Source organism: Neoarius graeffei, chromosome 9 (genome assembly GCF_027579695.1).
Source record: "Neoarius graeffei isolate fNeoGra1 chromosome 9, fNeoGra1.pri, whole genome shotgun sequence".
NCBI classification, from domain to species: Eukaryota; Metazoa; Chordata; class Actinopteri; order Siluriformes; family Ariidae; genus Neoarius; species Neoarius graeffei.
Genome location: NC_083577.1, coordinates 38,185,157 through 38,204,940, shown reverse-complemented (window position 1 = coordinate 38,204,940; position 19,784 = coordinate 38,185,157). Strand labels below are relative to the sequence as shown.

Here is a 19,784-nt window from a genome sequence, read left to right as displayed (position 1 = left end):
GTGGGGTTTACATTAGACCATATCAGCGGATCATCAGATTAAAGTTTTTAAAAACGATTAGCATGCACACAGCAACGCCAATACACGATTTGCGTGCACACAGCAATGCCAATACACGGATATGCTAATCACATGACTAATTCGGCACGTAAGTTGAAATGTGTCAGTGCAGCTCATCGCTTCCTCCTCAGTGGCTGCACTCCAAATCACTCCGCCCTGAACAGCGAGTGCCCTCTGGAGGGTGCGCACTCCGGCCCTGCGCAGCTCACAGAGCGCGCGAGTGTAGTGCACGAGCAGTGATTCGGGACTGAGCCGCTGTGCGCAAGTCACTTACCACTTGCAAGTGGAAGGATGGCAAGCCTAAAGACAATCATAACTACACAATGGGCAGTATTTGCATCAGTATTTGCAGTATTTTCATACTTTTATACTCTTTAATGAAAGGTGATACAAGGCGGAAGTCCACACCGTTTTTCAGCAGTCGCGTCACATGACCAACGCCAGCGAATCAGGAAGGTGGATGTCACAGTGACGTTGTCCAATGACGACGCCAGCTAGAGCCCAGCACAGCATATCCGCGTATTCTCAATGTTTACACAGCACCGGATCAGACACGATCTGGATTGAATACGTGGACCCTGGCGGATTCCCGTTTCCTGGCGTTTCCAGGCGGTTTAATGTAAACGGACAGTGCATCCGCGAAGAAAACGAGACAGATACGGTCTAATGTAAACTTGGCCTAAGACATAATTTATCAGCCACCTACAATGCAGTCCTTGGCACACTTCCCAGACAACTGAATGCACACCAAAACCCAGCTGTTTTCAGTGGCTCACAGGAGGACAGAGAGAATCAGCATTCCATTGATCACCTTAATGGGCAATCCATTGATCACCCTAACGACTCTCGAGGCCATTCACATTCAGCCCCCAGTGACCCACACCAACAGGATGACTCAGCGGCACCTTAGGCTACGTTTACACTAGACCGTATCTGTCTCGTTTTCTTCGCGGACGCACTGTCCGTTTACATTAACCCCCCTGAAAAAGCGGGGAAACGGGAATCCGCCAGCGTCCACGTATTCAATCTAGATCGTATCAGCTCCGGTGCTGTGTAAACATTGAGAATACGCGAATACGCTGTGCTGAGCTCTAGCTGGCGTCTCATTGGACAACGTCACTGTGACATCCACCTTCCTGATTCGCTGGCGTTGGTCATGTGACGCGACTGCTGAAAAACGGCGCAGACTTCCGCCTTGTATCACCTTTCATTAAAGAGTATAAAAGTATGAAAATACTGCAAATACTGATGCAAATACTGCCCATTGTGTAGTTATGATTGTCTTTAGGCTTGCCATCCTTCCACTTGCAAGTAATAAGTGATATGCGCTGGGATCTCACACACAGCGGCTCAGTCCCGAATCGTGGCTTGTTCACTTCACTCGCGCGCTCTGTGAGCTGCGCAGGGCCGGAGTGCGCACCCTCCAGAGGACACTCGCTGTTCAGGGCGGAGTGATTTGGAGCGCAGGATGCCTGCGGAGCCGAGCGTATCCGCGTATTGGTGTTGCTGTGTGCACGGCTAACGGTTTTAGTGTCAACGCGAATCGTTTTAAGAACGTTAATCTGATGATCCGCTGATTCGACGTAATGTAAACGTAGCCTTAGATGAGCTTTTCATCCATGAGAGGATAAATACCTGATACTCCCTACCAGTCAGACAGAACTGAAGAAGCCTTTCGGATGAGAGGTGAAACGTCTTCAAGAATCTTCAAGCAAGTCCAGTTGCTCTCTTTTACCACCCACTTTCAAGAGGAGCTACATTATCTAAAGTATAGCGGAACTGAATAGCATTCAGTTGCCTGATCAAGTTCTGCAGGGGCTGACAGTGACCCAATCAAAGTTGATAACTCTGGGAGATCATTTATAAAGCTCTGTGCAGTAGTTGACATGAATGTACGTTTCATACAGTAGCGTAGTGAGGTGCATATATTATTACTCAGACATATTTTGAATGAGATGAGATAATGATCTGAGATAACTTCAGACTGTGGAAGTATGACTATATTTTCTACGTTTAACCCAAATGTTAGTATTAGATCGAGGGTGTGACCACCATTACGGGTCGGTCCTATTAACCCCTATTGAATCTAAAATGGACACAAATGCTGTTTTCAAAGGGTTTTCTGGGTTATCGAAGTGAATATTAAAATCTCCAACAACTAAAGCTTTGTCAAAGGAAATAACCAGGTCTGAGAAAAAACCTGCAAATTCAGAAAGAAACGCAGAATATGGCCCCGGGGGCCTGTAAACAACAAGCAATGGAATTAACTGGGTAGACCTATTTTTCGAGGCTACATACATTATATGAGTATGAAGAACTTCAAATGTATTAAATTTATAACCAGGTTTGTGTGTTACATCTAGATAATCATTATAAATAACCACGACGCCTCCTCTGCCAGTTAGACGAGGCTGGTGTATGTAACTGTATCCAGGAGGACTCGCTTCATTTAATGCTATATATTCATTTAACTTAATCCATGTTTCCAATAGTCAGCTGGGAAAGGCTCCAGCTTGCCTGTGACCCTGCACAGGATAAGCAGTTTCGGATAATGGATGGATGGATGGATGGATTTAAAAATGATCATCTGCAGCACTTCCATCAGTCCATCACAGAGCTTCATGCACACAGTCACACTTATAGGCAATTTAGCGTCAGCAATCCCCTTTCAGTGTGTTCAGCACAGAAACTTCTCAGAGACTGTTCCCTGAGCTCAGGATCTAGCCTGGATCTGTGACACTGCCATCACAAATAAAGATTAGCATTTTCTGATGTTGTGCATTATCCCTATATTAGCTAGGCTCTGAAATAAATGCACTTAAACAGTATATAGAACTGTCTGTGTGTATTCACTGCTTCAGCAGGGTTAAAAGCAGAAAAAGAACTTCAGTGTGCTGTAATGTACTGTATATGTGACAAATAAAGGCTTCTAATTCCAAAAATCTAATCAGAAATTTTCTGTAGCCATGTGATTTTTACTGGTAACAAAATACACAAATCAACAGACTTCACTTTTATGAAGCGTAAATCTAACTTGGCCAGATAATGCATACACAGTACTGACACAGATACTTGTAAACAATATCGTTGTCACAGCAACATGACACTTGTCATCTAAAAGGATCACTTTTCTCAGTGAATAAAAACAAACAAAAGCATGTAACATGAAAATACTGTCTGGCTTATTTTTACAGCCAAACACTTGACACTCGGGCATCTTCAGGGTTGTTTACAACAAATTAGATGCTATGTATCCACTTGGTCTTAACTTCTAGAAGGCATGTGGCGAGTAAGTGACATCACAATCTCAGATTCTCTCATGTAATTTGCACTCAGAGTGCAATATCTGAACCTCAAAGAGAATGAGATGTCAGCGCCTAGGGACATTGTTTTTCTTTGAAAATAAAATCTGTACATAGTATACAGGTACAAATATGAACAAGTGAATACTCGAACATGTCTTGTATGGATATTATCTGTCAGTATAAATGAGGTTTTTTTGGGTTTTGGTTAATTTTAAGCAGAAAAGTCAGTATAGAGAATCTCGTACATCATCATGTGGCTGCAGGAAGGACAGCGTTATTCAAGAGTGTTTCCTCTTTTCTTTTTTAAGAGTCTCATCTCATTATCTCTAGCCACTTTATCCTGTTCTACAGGGTCGCAAGGAAGCTGGAGCCTATCCCAGCTGACTACGGGCGAAAAGCGGGGTACACCCTGGACAAGTCGCCGGGTCATCACAGGGCTGACACAGACAACCATTCACACCTACGGTCAATTTAGAGTCACCAGTTAATCTAGCCTGCATGTCTTTGGACTGTGGGGGAAACCGGAGCACCCGGAGGAAACCCACTCGGACACGGGGAGAACACGCAAACTCCGCACAGAAAGGCCCTTGCTGGCCACGGGGTTCGAACACGGACCTTCTTGCTGTGAGGCGACAGCGCTAACCACTACACCACTGTGCTGCCCTTTTTTAAGAGTATAGTATCTATATACTTTTTAAATGCACGATAAAGGGTGGTCAAAAGTGTGTGAGGAGTTGAGATGTTGGAATGGTACATTTGTATTTGATAATTCTGTGAATATTTTGGCAATTTGTAAGGAAGGCAAGCAGAAATTAAATACTTTGGGAGGTGTTAATAGAGTAGTGTTACGCTACATATCAGACCTCCCAGGTAGCCTGCATCTTTTGGGTCAGATCCACCAAATGATATCCAAACCAGCTGACCCAGAAAGACAAGAAAAAACCTGCATCAGAAAAATCTAAAAAAAAGTAATGTAAATGACCTGTCAGGATTTATCTAAGCTTAAACTTGCCGATAAGTGTTTCTGCACTGATTAACATCTTATTAAACAAGTATGTCCTGTATGTCTTCTGGTATGTATGGAATTAGTTGATTGGGCACCTTTGCTAGTCATGCTGACAAGTGACTAATGAAATCTGGTCTTTCTTTTTTTTTTTTTAAATTCACAACGGTCTGACTACTCGACAACTTCTGAAACTGCTTTTTGGCATTTCACATGCTGAGATTTTCCGATTGCTTTCACAGGGCCTGCAAGTTTACAAACCTTCAGACGTATGGCAGTTGCTGTCATTGCATGCATGTATGTAAGTTAATCTTTATAACTATTGATCTCTACCATATCTCGCCTGCACGATCGGTCATTTGTGCAATCATGTCAGATTATGATGGACCAAGTACAAGTACACCAAAGAAAAGAAAGATTGTGCATCGTCAAATGAAGTTCAGTAAAGAGTGGTCTTTGCATTTCCATGTACACAGCCTGTGAAAGATCAGCCAGGCAAAGCTTCCTGCACAGTGAGTGTATATTATTTTTAATAACTTACTGACAAGATCTAGGCCTAATGCTTCAATTTCCCTTTATATTCCTGGTTTGTAAAGGATCCATATGTTGTAAATATCCATTACATTACAGGCATTTAGCAGACACTCTTATCCAAAGCGACCTACAACATACCCAGAGCAGCCTGGGGAACAGCTGGGGGTTAGGAGCCTTGCTCAAGGGCACTTCAGCCATTCCTGCTGGTCCAGGGAATCGAATATCCCAGTGTTTTAATGTGTCTAAAATCTACATCTGATACAGACTCTAGTGTATAGCCTAATGTCTGTAATGATCTAAGACTGTGTGATTTATTAAATGTCAAGGTTGCGGTGATAAACCGTCAGCAGTTTATCTGTACCAATCCATCCATATCACTACAGTGACATGGCCACTCTGACAGCTTCAGCCATCAAATGCCGCTTTTCCACTACCAACGCAGCTGAGTTGGGCTGAGCCGTGCCGTGCTGAGTTGGGCTGAGTCGAGCTGAGTGGGGCTGTTGGAGTTGCATTTCGACTACAACTGCGCTGAACCGTGCTGGCTGGAAGTGGGTGGACACATTGGGTGGAGTTAGCGAAAGTGGGTGGACGTCACGTGATGTCGTTAAGCGGTGCAAACAGTGACATCAGTGATCTTTTAAGCGGTAGTCTCATGACCCGGATAGTAAACAATAAACATGGAGGACATGGAGTCGTTAGGGTTGCTGGTCTTGGTGTTGTGGCTTGTTGTCACTGACAACGCCAACAGATACTGGCAAGAGCGTATAGATGAGGCGAGGCGCAAAAGGCTCCAGAAATTCTTGTAATTCGTAATTCTTCTTCTTCCGGGTTTACGGTGTTTACAGATCCCAGCGTGCTCGCGGGGCGTGTGTGGGCATGTGAGGACATTCCTCCTCACCAATCAGTGCACAGGGGAGTGTCTGCTCACGCCCTCAGCCTCACTCAGCTCGGTTTGGCTCGCTTCAGCCCCACTCCAAAACCGTGCGAGTTTTGGGTGCTAAGCAGGGCTGAAGCGAGCTGAGTCGTGCTGTTTTGAGATAGTCAAAACGCGAGCCGTGTCGGGCTGAAGTGAGCTGAAGTGAGCTGTAAAAGGGTAGTGGAAAAGGGCCATTAGTGTCTAGGGAACATTATACAGCCTTCTACTGGATTATTATAGAGGTTTTCGCCTCTCAACCATTCACACTCACACCTATGGACAATTTAGAGCCACCAATTAGCCTAGCCTGCATGTCTTTGGGAGAAACCAGAGAAAACCCACACAGACACAGGGAGAACATGCAAACTCCACACAGAAAGGCCCCCATCAGCTGCTGGGCTTGAACTGTGAGGCAACAGTGCTAACTACTTGCACCACCATACCACCTTTGATACCAATATGTCCATCCATCCATCCATTATCTATAGCCGCTTATCCTGTTCGACAGGGTCGCAGGCAAGCTGGAGCCTATCCCAGCTGACTACGGGCGAAAGGCGGGGTACACCCTGGACAAGTCGCCAGGTCATCACAGGGCTGACACATAGACACAGACAACCATTCACACTCACATTCACACCTACGGTCAATTTAGAGTCACCAGTTAGCCTAACCTGCATGTCTTTGGACTGTGGGGGAAACCGGAGCACCCGGAGGAACCCCACGTGGACACGGGGAGAACATGCAAACTCCGCACAGAAAGGCCCTCGCCGGCCACGGGGCTCGAACCCAGACCTTCTTGCTGTGAGGCGACAGCGCTAACCACTACACCACCGTGCCGCCCAACTACAGTCAAGTCAAGTTTATTTGTATTGTGCTTTTAACAATAAACATTGTCGCAAAGCAGCTTTACAGAATTTGAACGACTTAAAATATGAGCTAATTTTATCCCTAATCTATCCCCAACGAGCACGCCTGTGGCGACGGTGGCAAGGAAAAACTCCCTCAGATGACATGAGGAAGAAACCTCGAGAGGAACCAGACTCAAAAGGGAACCCATCCCCATCCGGGCAACAACAGACAACATGACTATAACATTAACAGTCCTAACATAAAGTCAGCTTCGTTGATGCTATAAACCCCCCACTTATGGAAACCCGAGCGCAAAACCATTCACGACAACCGCAGTCCCAAAGTCAGCAAGTCAACTTCAGTCCCCAGCCACAAAAGCACCACTGCAAGAGTCCAGAGCGTCCTCCAGGCATGACCCCCAACTACATCAATGTAGAAAGAGAGGAATGGAAACTGGATACGCTTTGTGATCTTTATGAGACTCTGACGATTACCCAGGCCGTCATTTTCTTGAACACGAGAAGAAAGGTGGACTGGCTGACTGAGAAAATGCATGCCAGAGACTTCACCGTGTCTGCGCTGCATGGAGATATGGATCAGAAACAGCGTGATAACTACGGTCAATTTGGAGCCACCAATTAGCCTAACATGCATGCTTTTGGACTGTGGAGGAAACCGGAGCACCCAGAGGAAACCCACGCAGATACGGGGAGAACATGCAAACTCCACACAGAAAGGCCCTCGCTAGCTGAATACAGGATTTTCTTGCTGTGAGGCAACAGTGCTAACTTGCACCACCATGGACATCAATATGTCAAAAAGATAAACTTAAATGCTTGGAAATTGCATATTTCAATGCCATTTTTAAAAAATTCTGGGGAGACCCCCAGCTCCCGCCTCCTGGCAGCTTCGCTGCTGTTGATAGGTTGCTGCGTGGCCTCAGCCTCCAGCATCACTTCAGAAATGGACCAGCTTTTGGAAATTGGAAACTTGGAACCTATGCATATGCTCACATTTTGAAACTAGACATTTATTTTAAATGGGCATGTTTTTAAATGGTTTGTGCATTCACCTGGGAGGAAAGGGGAAAAAACAGTTTTAATCCCAACAGTAGGGGGTGTGAATGTCCCCGTGCAACTCCTATTCAATATGACTTCAAAATGAAAAGCATTTACTTCTTAAAATTAGTTTAAGATGGGCTTTTGTGTTTGTTTATTTATTTATTTATTTTTTTTAAACTTCAGTATGATCATAAGCCCACACTGCACCAGTGCCGTTTGCTCTGTATCCTGTGCTCTTTCCTTTCACGAGCTCCTCTGGCACACAAATGGGACAAACCATTGCATGGGGGTGATGAAATTTTATGCGATTTGTCTTTGGTTTTATTTTTTAAACGTTAACTTATTAAACTAAACTAACATATACTATTCCCAGAAAGCGTCGTTTAGTTTATGCCATCTGTGTATTTTAATGACAGTTTTGCGGCTCCCTTCATCATAAGAAATGTGGACTTTCCCCTCCGCTTGTTCGCGTCAACTACGTAGGTTGCCAGATCAGTATAAAGACCACAAAAATACCTGTTCCTACAATCATGCATTCAAGAACAAGAAGTATTACTTAAGGGAAATACCACAATCAGGATTTTCAGATGGCTTGTCCCAGCCTCTATAGATAAAAAAAGAAGTCTGCAGTAAACCGTATATAAGAAAATTTTCAAAAGATATATATATGTTATTTACCAGCTGGGAGGTCCGTATGGTGAAATACCGTGACCGAGGTCTTGAAAGTACTGAGCGAGGCCCTCTGGGTCGAGGTCAGTATTCAAGGCCGAGGTCACAGTATTTCACCATATGGACCGACCTTAAGCTGGTAAATAATATACTTATTTTTTCTTTACCAAATTCTAACAGAAAACGAGAGCGCCCGAAAGGGAAAACCGAGCCGAGCCGCCATTTTGAATCCTCATTCACGGCTGTAATGCAAATTGCTTCCTCCTCGGTATACAAGTGCACTTCCATGGCAGGAAAAAAACTGCATTTTGCCGCCTATGTAGTCCCCTAGTTATACAAATAGGAGTCATTCAGGATTGAGTCATTCATCAATAACGTGTAGAATTTTTCACTTTCAGTTTCCTCTTCTCGGAGTCTGTTTTAACATCCAAATCATCAGGCCACATGCAAACGCTTCCTTTACATGTTTCCTCACACTTTCAGTTATTCTTTGTAAAACAACATGTTCGCAAACTACGCGTGCAATTTATCTACACACTGATTAGTATTTGGGGTGTTAATTGTTCTTATTTTTTTCGCGGTCCGGTTTCCATCAAATCCTGTGCTCTGATTGGCTGGTGAGCGGGTCCGTATCCTATGGTACGGACCCCAAAGAACGTTCTTTAAACGTTAGGTTTTGGTTTGGTTCTAACCTAACCTTTAGAGAACCAAATGCTAACGTTCTCCTTACGTTCTCTGTTACTAGGGTTTCCTCCGGGTGCTCCGGTTTCCCCCACAGTCCAAAGACATGCAGGTTAGGTTAACTGGTGACTCTAAATTGACCGTAGGTGTGAGTGTGAGTGTGAATGGTTGTCTGTGTCAGTGACTACATTTACATGCACGTCCAAAGGATAAGCGGCTAGAGATAATGGATGGATATTAAAATGGATAGTTTGGACTTTTGTGCGAACAAGTACAATAGCACCACCTGCAGTCACATGAATATTGCACAGAATGGTATGAAGAAACGAGGCTGGGACTGATTTCTTTCTAGCCCAGACAGTAGATTCATCCAGGTTGTCAGGCAGTAATTAACATGTAGACAAATGGCAACTGCAGTTTGTGAAAGTATTGATTTATAAAGAATAAATACGTGACTGATGTCACATGCAAAGTCAGGGAAGGAAACATGTAAATGAGCCTTTTGCATGTACTATTTGTCCTCAGAAACCATGGCAACTTCGGACAAAGAGAATCCCATAAGAGTGAACTGAACAGTAAAACATGCCACGTGTGTATTTGATGATAAACTTTTTTTTTTAAATCAGCAAAATACAATATTAAAGTAGAACAAGGGCATGAGACATGAGTGTTTGTTCTGTAATGTGAATGAAAACCTTTTCACAGTCTCTCTTTAAACGATAGTGGAATTAGCAAAAGTATATATTTATATATCGGACACTGAAGTAGGGCAGCACGGTGGTGTAGTGGTTAGCACTGTCGCATCACAGAAAGAAGGTCCTGGGTTCGAGTCCAGCGGCCGACAAGGGCCTTTCTGTGCGGAGTTTGCATGTTCTCCCTGTGTCCGCGTGGGTTTTCTCCGGGTGCTCCAGTTTCCCCCACAGTCCAAAGACATGCAGGTTAGGCTAATTGGTGGCTCTAAATTGACCGTAGGTGTGAATGTGAGTGCGAATGGTTGTCTGTGTCTATGTGTCAGCCCTGCGATGATCTGGCAACTTGTCCAGGGTGTACCCCGCCTTTCGCCCCTAGTCAGCTGGGATAGGCTCCAGCTTACCCACAACCCTGTAGAACAGGATAAGCGGCTACAGATGATGGATGGATGGATGGATGGATGGATGGATGGATGGGCACTGAAGTAGGGTAAGGCATTCCAGTTCATCCCAAAGGTATTCAACTCTGAGTGGGGTTGATTTCGGAGGAGGATTCACCTGGGTTCTTCCACTCCACCCTTGGAAAAGCTCACTTTGTGCACAGGGGCATTGTCATACTGGAACGTTCGGGTTTCTTGTCCCAGCGAAGGGAAATTAAAATTTGCTCCAGCATACAAAGACATATTACACTGGGGTGCCTGGGGTCAACTGTACAGGAAAATGGGGGCTGCGATAGTGAGGTGAGAAAGAGAGTGCAGGCAGGGTGGAGCAGTTGGAGAAGGATTCCGTGAGTCATTTGTGATAGGAAAGTCCCAGCAAAAGTGAAAGGTAAGATGTATAAGACAGTAGTGAGACCAGCTGTGATGTATGGATTGGAGACCGTACCCTTAACAAAGAGACAGGAGACAAGGTTGGAGGTGGCGGAGTTGAGGATGTTAAGGTTTGCAATGGGAGGTTGGACAGGATAAGGAACGAGCACATCAGAGGGACAGCACATGTGGAGAGCTTGGGAATTAAGCTAAGAGAGATGAGACTGAGATGGTACGGGCACATTCTGAGAAGAGATGCAGAGCATGTTGGAAGGAGAATGTTGAGGATGGAGCTGCCAGGCAAACGAAAACGAGGAAGGCCAAAGAGGAGATACATGGATGTGGTGAGAGAGGACATGAAAGTGGCAGGTGTGGTAGAGAAGGAAGCGGAAGACAAGGAGCAATGGAGACGAAAGATCCGCTGTGGCGACCCCTAATCGGGAGCAGCCAAAAGAAGAAGAAGATACAAAGACATATTATACAATTCTACTTCCGCCATCAAGTCAAGTCAAAGTCCCTCTCACGCCAGAATCTGGTCTTCCCAGGCAGTCTCCTGTCCCAGTACTAACCAGCTCTATGGATGCGGCACCGATCTCCGTTTCGATAGCCCTCAGCCTCTCGCCTATACAGCTAGGGTTACAGCGAGGAGCTAGTCCTCTGGTAACCGTGAAAGTTTGACTTCCCTACTCGCATCTGTATTCCAGCATGCCTTGCCAGACGGTAGTAGGTGCCATTTTTATGATGGTCTTTGGTACGACCTGACTGCGAGTCGACCTCAAGCTCTCCCAATCGAGAGGCGGACACGCTAACCACTAGGCCAACTCACAGTAACTTTGGCCGTATAGTGTATTTAAGGCCTGTGTGTCAGTGCACATGAATATGACTAGAATAACGTGTTGAGAATATAATTCAGGGTTTTCTCTGACTAGGTTTACTGGTTTATCAAAGTTCTTATTTTGATTTATATTATTAAGTATTTAATTATCCTTATTGTATTGTTATCACTCTATATGTATTATATCATTTGTATTATTTTATCTATAGTCACGATTATTGGTAATTAAGACTATAATCAATTTTAAATAAGTATAGAGGAGGAGGGCCTAGTGTAAGCGATTAACGCTTTTTCCCTCCTGCACCTGTTTTTTTTTTACTGTTTATTGTATTATGTTCTTTCTTGTTGTGCAAACAAACAAACAAAGTTCTTGATGAAAAATCGTGTTTTATGTTCACGGTCTGGCAACCCAGTGAAAGCGGAAATAGTAATGTTCAGTATAAACCTGCGCGGGAAAAGCAGTGTTTTGGTGGAAGTCAAGCGAGAGAAATTTTAATTATTTTCATACGGACCTCGTTATACTTCTGTTTGTCTGTGCGGTAAATTACCTTTATTTGTGTTGTAGTGACTCTTTTCCAGGTATATTTATTACTTTAAGTGCCCAGAGCGCTGTTTTAGGCGGTGAGTAGTTGATTGAACAGTGGTGTGTAGAATAAGGCTGAGGCCCGGCCTGCTCGGACTTTATTCACCGCTTACAGTCTCTGTGCAGAATTTCTCTGTCCTGTCTGTTATCCTGGGCCTTTTTAATTTATATATAAATATACTTTTAAATGGCTGAAGGTAGATCTCAGTAATAGTACAGCTGCATGTCTGGTGTCTTTGTTTATATAAATAATCAAGCTTGGATTGTTGGTTTGTTAATTTCACGTGTTTTGGTGTTTGGCTTTAGTTTTGTTACTGTTTGTCTTTCGTTCAACTATATTCTTAGTTTGCTTCCGTTATACCTGCTAATGGATAAATGACCGTGTTTCTGCTCCAGACTTTGTTCAGGTTTTTATGCTGTGACATTCACATGTTTCTTGTTAAAGATGTGTGCTAAAGTTTATCTAATTGATTATCACGACCTATCTTCAAAGATTTATTTTCAGTATTGTCCTTTTTTTTTCTTCCCAGGGGAAAGTAGCCAGCACATACTTTCAAAGTCGCTCGATGACGCCATGGGCTAATTTGCATATTCTTATAATTTCCATGCTGATTTGTTGAATTTCCGTGCTAATTTGCATATATGTTAATACTTCGTGCTGATTTGTTGAATTTCCATGCTAATTTGCATATATGCTGAATCGTTCAATCTGATTTGTTGAATTTCCATGCTAATTTGCATATATGCTGAATCGTTCAATCTGATTTGTTGAATTTCCATGCTAATTTGCATATAGGCTGAATCGTTCATGCTGATTTGTTGAATTTCCATGCTGATTTGCATATGCAAACGTGTTGCATGAAGGCAAATATTGTCAGGGTTGCTGCTAGCGCTCGTCATTTGCATATATGTTAATACTTCGTGCTGATTTGTTGAATTTCCATGCTAATTTGCATCTACGCTGAATCGTTCAATCTGATTTGTTGAATTTCCATGCTAATTTGCATCTACGCTGAATCGTTCAATCTGATTTGTTGAATTTCCATGCTAATTTGCATCTACGCTGAATCGTTCAATCTGATTTGTTGAATTTCCATGCTAATTTGCATCTACGCTGAATCGTTCAATCTGGTTTGTTGAATTTCCATGCTAATTTGCATCTACGCTGAATCGTTCAATCTGGTTTGTTGAATTTCCATGCTAATTTGCATCTACGCTGAATCGTTCAATCTGGTTTGTTGAATTTCCATGCTAATTTGCATATAGGCTGAATCGTTCAATCTGATTTGTTGAATTTCCATGCTGATTTGCTGAATCGTTCAATCTGATTTGTTGAATTTCCATGCTGATTTGCTGAGTCGTTCGTGCTGATTTGTTGAATTTCCATGCTGATTTGCTGAGTCGTTCGTGCTGATTTGTTGAATTTCCATGCTGATTTGCTGAGTCGTTCGTGCTGATTTGTTGAATTTCCATGCTGATTTGCTGAGTCGTTCGAGCTGATTTGTTGAATTTCCATGCTGATTTGCTGAGTCGTTCGTGCTGATTTGTTGAATTTCCATGCTGATTTGCTGAGTCGTTCGAGCTGATTTGTTGAATTTCCATGCTGATTTGCTGAGTCGTTCGTGCTGATTTGTTGAATTTCCATGCTGATTTGCTGAGTCGTTCGTGCTGATTTGTCGAATTTCCATGCTGATTTGTCGAATTTCCATGCTGATTTGTCGAATTTCCATGCTGATTTGCCGAGTCGTTCGTGCTGATTTGTCGAATTTCCATGCTGATTTGCCGAGTCGTTCGTGCTGATTTGTCGAATTTCCATGCTGATTTGCCGAGTCGTTCGTGCTGATTTGTCGAATTTCCATGCTGATTTGCCGAGTCGTTCGTGCTGATTTGTCGAATTTCCATGCTGATTTGCCGAGTCGTTCGTGCTGATTTGTCGAATTTCCATGCTGATTTGCCGAGTCGTTCGTGCTGATTTGTCGAATTTCCATGCTGATTTGCCGAGTCGTTCGTGCTGATTTGTCGAATTTCCATGCTGATTTGCCGAGTCGTTCGTGCTGATTTGTCGAATTTCCATGCTGATTTGCCGAGTCGTTCGTGCTGATTTGTCGAATTTCCATGCTGATTTGCCGAGTCGTTCGTGCTGATTTGTCGAATTTCCATGCTGATTTGCCGAGTCGTTCGTGCTGATTTGTCGAATTTCCATGCTGATTTGCCGAGTCGTTCGTGCTGATTTGTCGAATTTCCATGCTGATTTGCCGAGTCGTTCGTGCTGATTTGTCGAATTTCCATGCTGATTTGCCGAGTCGTTCGTGCTGATTTGTCGAATTTCCATGCTGATTTGCCGAGTCGTTCGTGCTGATTTGTCGAATTTCCATGCTGATTTGCCGAGTCGTTCGTGCTGATTTGTCGAATTTCCATGCTGATTTGCCGAGTCGTTCGTGCTGATTTGTCGAATTTCCATGCTGATTTGCCGAGTCGTTCGTGCTGATTTGTCGAATTTCCATGCTGATTTGCCGAGTCGTTCGTGCTGATTTGTCGAATTTCCATGCTGATTTGCCGAGTCGTTCGTGCTGATTTGTCGAATTTCCATGCTGATTTGCCGAGTCGTTCGTGCTGATTTGTCGAATTTCCATGCTGATTTGCCGAGTCGTTCGTGCTGATTTGTCGAATTTCCATGCTGATTTGCCGAGTCGTTCGTGCTGATTTGTCGAATTTCCATGCTGATTTGCCGAGTCGTTCGTGCTGATTTGTCGAATTTCCATGCTGATTTGCCGAGTCGTTCGTGCTGATTTGTCGAATTTCCATGCTGATTTGCCGAGTCGTTCGTGCTGATTTGTCGAATTTCCATGCTGATTTGCCGAGTCGTTCGTGCTGATTTGTCGAATTTCCATGCTGATTTGCCGAGTCGTTCGTGCTGATTTGTCGAATTTCCATGCTGATTTGCCGAGTCGTTCGTGCTGATTTGTCGAATTTCCATGCTGATTTGCCGAGTCGTTCGTGCTGATTTGTCGAATTTCCATGCTGATTTGCCGAGTCGTTCGTGCTGATTTGTCGAATTTCCATGCTGATTTGCCGAGTCGTTCGTGCTGATTTGTCGAATTTCCATGCTGATTTGCCGAGTCGTTCGTGCTGATTTGTCGAATTTCCATGCTGATTTGCCGAGTCGTTCGTGCTGATTTGTCGAATTTCCATGCTGATTTGCCGAGTCGTTCGTGCTGATTTGTCGAATTTCCATGCTGATTTGCCGAGTCGTTCGTGCTGATTTGTCGAATTTCCATGCTGATTTGCCGAGTCGTTCGTGCTGATTTGTCGAATTTCCATGCTGATTTGCCGAGTCGTTCGTGCTGATTTGTCGAATTTCCATGCTGATTTGCCGAGTCGTTCGTGCTGATTTGTCGAATTTCCATGCTGATTTGCCGAGTCGTTCGTGCTGATTTGTCGAATTTCCATGCTGATTTGCCGAGTCGTTCGTGCTGATTTGTCGAATTTCCATGCTGATTTGCCGAGTCGTTCGTGCTGATTTGTCGAATTTCCATGCTGATTTGCCGAGTCGTTCGTGCTGATTTGTCGAATTTCCATGCTGATTTGCCGAGTCGTTCGTGCTGATTTGTCGAATTTCCATGCTGATTTGCCGAGTCGTTCGTGCTGATTTGTCGAATTTCCATGCTGATTTGCCGAGTCGTTCGTGCTGATTTGTCGAATTTCCATGCTGATTTGCCGAGTCGTTCGTGCTGATTTGTCGAATTTCCATGCTGATTTGCCGAGTCGTTCGTGCTGATTTGTCGAATTTCCATGCTGATTTGCCGAGTCGTTCGTGCTGATTTGTCGAATTTCCATGCTGATTTGCCGAGTCGTTCGTGCTGATTTGTCGAATTTCCATGCTGATTTGCCGAGTCGTTCGTGCTGATTTGTCGAATTTCCATGCTGATTTGCCGAGTCGTTCGTGCTGATTTGTCGAATTTCCATGCTGATTTGCCGAGTCGTTCGTGCTGATTTGTCGAATTTCCATGCTGATTTGCCGAGTCGTTCGTGCTGATTTGTCGAATTTCCATGCTGATTTGCCGAGTCGTTCGTGCTGATTTGTCGAATTTCCATGCTGATTTGCCGAGTCGTTCGTGCTGATTTGTCGAATTTCCATGCTGATTTGCCGAGTCGTTCGTGCTGATTTGTCGAATTTCCATGCTGATTTGCCGAGTCGTTCGTGCTGATTTGTCGAATTTCCATGCTGATTTGCCGAGTCGTTCGTGCTGATTTGTCGAATTTCCATGCTGATTTGCCGAGTCGTTCGTGCTGATTTGTCGAATTTCCATGCTGATTTGCCGAGTCGTTCGTGCTGATTTGTCGAATTTCCATGCTGATTTGCCGAGTCGTTCGTGCTGATTTGTCGAATTTCCATGCTGATTTGCCGAGTCGTTCGTGCTGATTTGTCGAATTTCCATGCTGATTTGCCGAGTCGTTCGTGCTGATTTGTCGAATTTCCATGCTGATTTGCCGAGTCGTTCGTGCTGATTTGTCGAATTTCCATGCTGATTTGCCGAGTCGTTCGTGCTGATTTGTCGAATTTCCATGCTGATTTGCCGAGTCGTTCGTGCTGATTTGTCGAATTTCCATGCTGATTTGCCGAGTCGTTCGTGCTGATTTGTCGAATTTCCATGCTGATTTGCCGAGTCGTTCGTGCTGATTTGTCGAATTTCCATGCTGATTTGCCGAGTCGTTCGTGCTGATTTGTCGAATTTCCATGCTGATTTGCCGAGTCGTTCGTGCTGATTTGTCGAATTTCCATGCTGATTTGCCGAGTCGTTCGTGCTGATTTGTCGAATTTCCATGCTGATTTGCCGAGTCGTTCGTGCTGATTTGTCGAATTTCCATGCTGATTTGCCGAGTCGTTCGTGCTGATTTGTCGAATTTCCATGCTAAATTGTTGATCTGAAGATGATTTAAGGGCCGAAACAGCCACGGGGGAGGCACATTCAGAGCCCTGACTGTCCCTGAGCACATGGGGCAGTGTCAGTAATATAGTGTAGAGGTCTGCGCGGGACAGAATTTTCAGTCCCACTCCCACAAAGAGTTATGATTTTCAGTCCCGCTCCCGCTCGCGCCTGCCATATTTTGTCCCGCCCGCAAATCCCGCATGATGCAGACATTCGCGTTATTTCTCACGAAAGTTCTTGTCAATGGCTTGGGGAATTAAACATGCTGAGCTCTCCACTGACCGATCCTTCACCTAGCGCACGTAGCGAGGGTGCGCGTTGCCAGGCGGCATGCGCAGCTGAGGCTTTACAGAGATACCCAACACACCTACCAAAATCTACAGTGGATATTAAGAATGTTGTACATTGCACATAGCTTAAATGCACCTCTTTTTAAAGCAGCACTTCTGAAGCACTGTGAGCGTCACCAGAGGAGCTCTGCTCTTCTGCCATGATCAGAGATCTCAAACACGGAAGAGCAGTAAGGATTCGGAAACGTACGCGAGATTAGACCACATCCGCAAATTTAGGCATCTTAAAATATTTTTATTAATGCCAAATTAAAATATCCAGCACAAATTATATATGATGGACATAAATTAATAATTTATAAATTTTATCTTAAACACGTTTTTAGTTAGCGGGACTGCAGCTTATCACCTCTTCCGCATTGTGCACTCGCGCCCGCAATGAGCTTTCAAAATTTGTCCCGCGCCACACTGCTTTGCGTCGGGTCCAGCGGGTCCCGCGGGAGTGCAAAGCTCTAATATAGTGCAGGGTTTCCCATACATAGACCATTATGTGGCGCAGCGCCACACAATGGATTCCTATCGCCACACAATCAGACTCGCGATTTTGGAAAAAAAAAAATCCGTTGCATATCGTTCCGTTCATTCATAGTGCTTTTTCTTCTCGTTCGCGCGCGCGCGCGCACCCCCACACACAGAGAGGGAGAGAGAGGCGTGTCCACAGGCCTGCCGTTGCGCATATACCTGGACTGCAAGTAGGCCTGTTAGGCTAATTAAAAATAACGCAGCCTTCCCGATTCGCCTTCTGACCCCTTATTTTAAAAGGTAGCCTACGTCGTGCTCATGATGAGCTTTATCATAGCCTTCTTAGCTTACAAGAAACGGACATCCCTGAGTCAGGCTATAAACCAATTTTGATGCATACAGTAGCAGCTTGACGCGAGGAACCGGCCTTATTGCATTATCCCATTTATCCCACTTCAGCATTGACTTCCCTTATGATAGGGCACTGGAGTTTTTTTTTTTTTTTGTTTGTTTTTTTGTTTGTTTTTTTGTAATTTTTTTTTTTTTTTTTTCAGGAAGCCATGCAGAATTAAATGTTCTGATAGGGCAGGCATGCTTTGCACCAATTAGGGTAATGCTTTTTCATTATTGTTAGTTGCCTTGGTGTTACCTTAAGTGGTTTCTTACATCTAATTATGATATTTTATTATTATTTTGTTACATTATACTATTTATTTCATTTTAGTATTGGTTGAGGTAAGTGTTGAGTTCAATATTTAAAATAAAAACCTCCAGCTTGTTTTTTTTTTGCAATTTATTCCTTGAATGTCAACTAAAGAATGATTGAAAGATTGCCACCAAAAAGGCAAAAAACTAAGGTAGAAACCAGAGATGCACCGATTGACCGGCTGCTGATCGGAATTGGCCGATTTTCACGTGATCGGCCATGACCGGCGACCGGCCGGTCAAAATTAAAATATGCCGATTTTCTGCTGATCAAAACTTGTGTATCACATAGAGATGAAAGTGGAAATAAACGTAATTCGCAACTAAAAAGACTGCAGCTACACTGGCAGCTTGAACATGCTTTCTAGTGCGATTGTGTTGCGCTTGCGCAGAACAGTGTCAGTCCTGCGCGCCTAACGAGCTCCGGCGCGCGCGCCGTTAACAAAAAAAAAAAAAAATCACTATATTTGGATATCCAAATGTAGTGATTTTTTTTTTTTTTGTGCCAGATATTGGATGTGAAAAGAAAATGTTTGTGGTTGTGTGAATTTCCCATTACAGGAATTAATACGTTAGCCTATTACCAAACATCTAGTTAGATTTGTACAGAGAGAGAGAGAGAGAGAGAGAAAAAAATGTCTTTTTGTTTGTTTTAAACCTTGGTTGCACTTGATTCCATTGGAAATTACTCTACAAATACACATTTGACAAAGATGATAGAATGGCTATGGTATAAGTGTGACTGGAAATTATTTTTGTATTTTGATACTGAATGAAGAAATGGGTTGTTCTTTAAGGCATAAGTTTTCAGATCTAAATAGGCTTATGAAAGTGTGTTCCATAGCAGTAGGCAAATAATATATGAGGGGGAAGTTGTTTTTGTGCCAGATATTGGATGGGAAAAGAAAAAATGTTTGTGTGAATTTCCTATTTCAGGAGTTAATATCTCATCTCATCTCATTATCTCTAGCCGCTTTATCCTTCTACAGGGTCGCAGGCAAGCTGGAGCCTATCCCAGCTGACTACAGGCGAAAGGCGGGGTACACCCTGGACAAGTCGCCAGGTCATCACAGGGCTGACACACAGACACAGACAACCATTCACACTCACATTCACACCTACGGTCAATTTAGAGTCACCAGTTAACCTAACCTGCATGTCTTTGGACTGTGGGGGAAACCGGAGCACCCGGAGGAAACCCACGCGGACACGGGGAGAACATGCAAACTCCGCACAGAAAGGCCCTCGCCGGCCACGGGGCTCGAACCCGGACCTTCTTGCTGTGAGGCGACAGCGCTAACCACTACACCGCCGTGCCGCCCAGGAGTTAATATGTTAAGGC

General features: G+C 44.0%; 1 protein-coding gene across 2 annotated transcripts in view; it reads left to right on the top strand.

Annotated features, from left to right (window-relative positions):
- The first annotated feature begins 11,834 nt into the window (after nt 1-11,834).
- Nucleotides 11,835-19,784, top strand: part of chaf1b (chromatin assembly factor 1, subunit B) — a 50,285-nt gene continuing 42,335 nt past the window's right edge. Inside the window, exon 1 of one of the 2 annotated variants that reach the window (XM_060929440.1) lies at nt 11,835-11,950. The gene's annotated coding sequence lies outside the window, so the exon portion shown is untranslated. Of the gene's footprint in view, nt 12,033-19,784 lie in introns of both variants that reach the window. The other variant, XM_060929442.1, reaches the window with a different exon arrangement.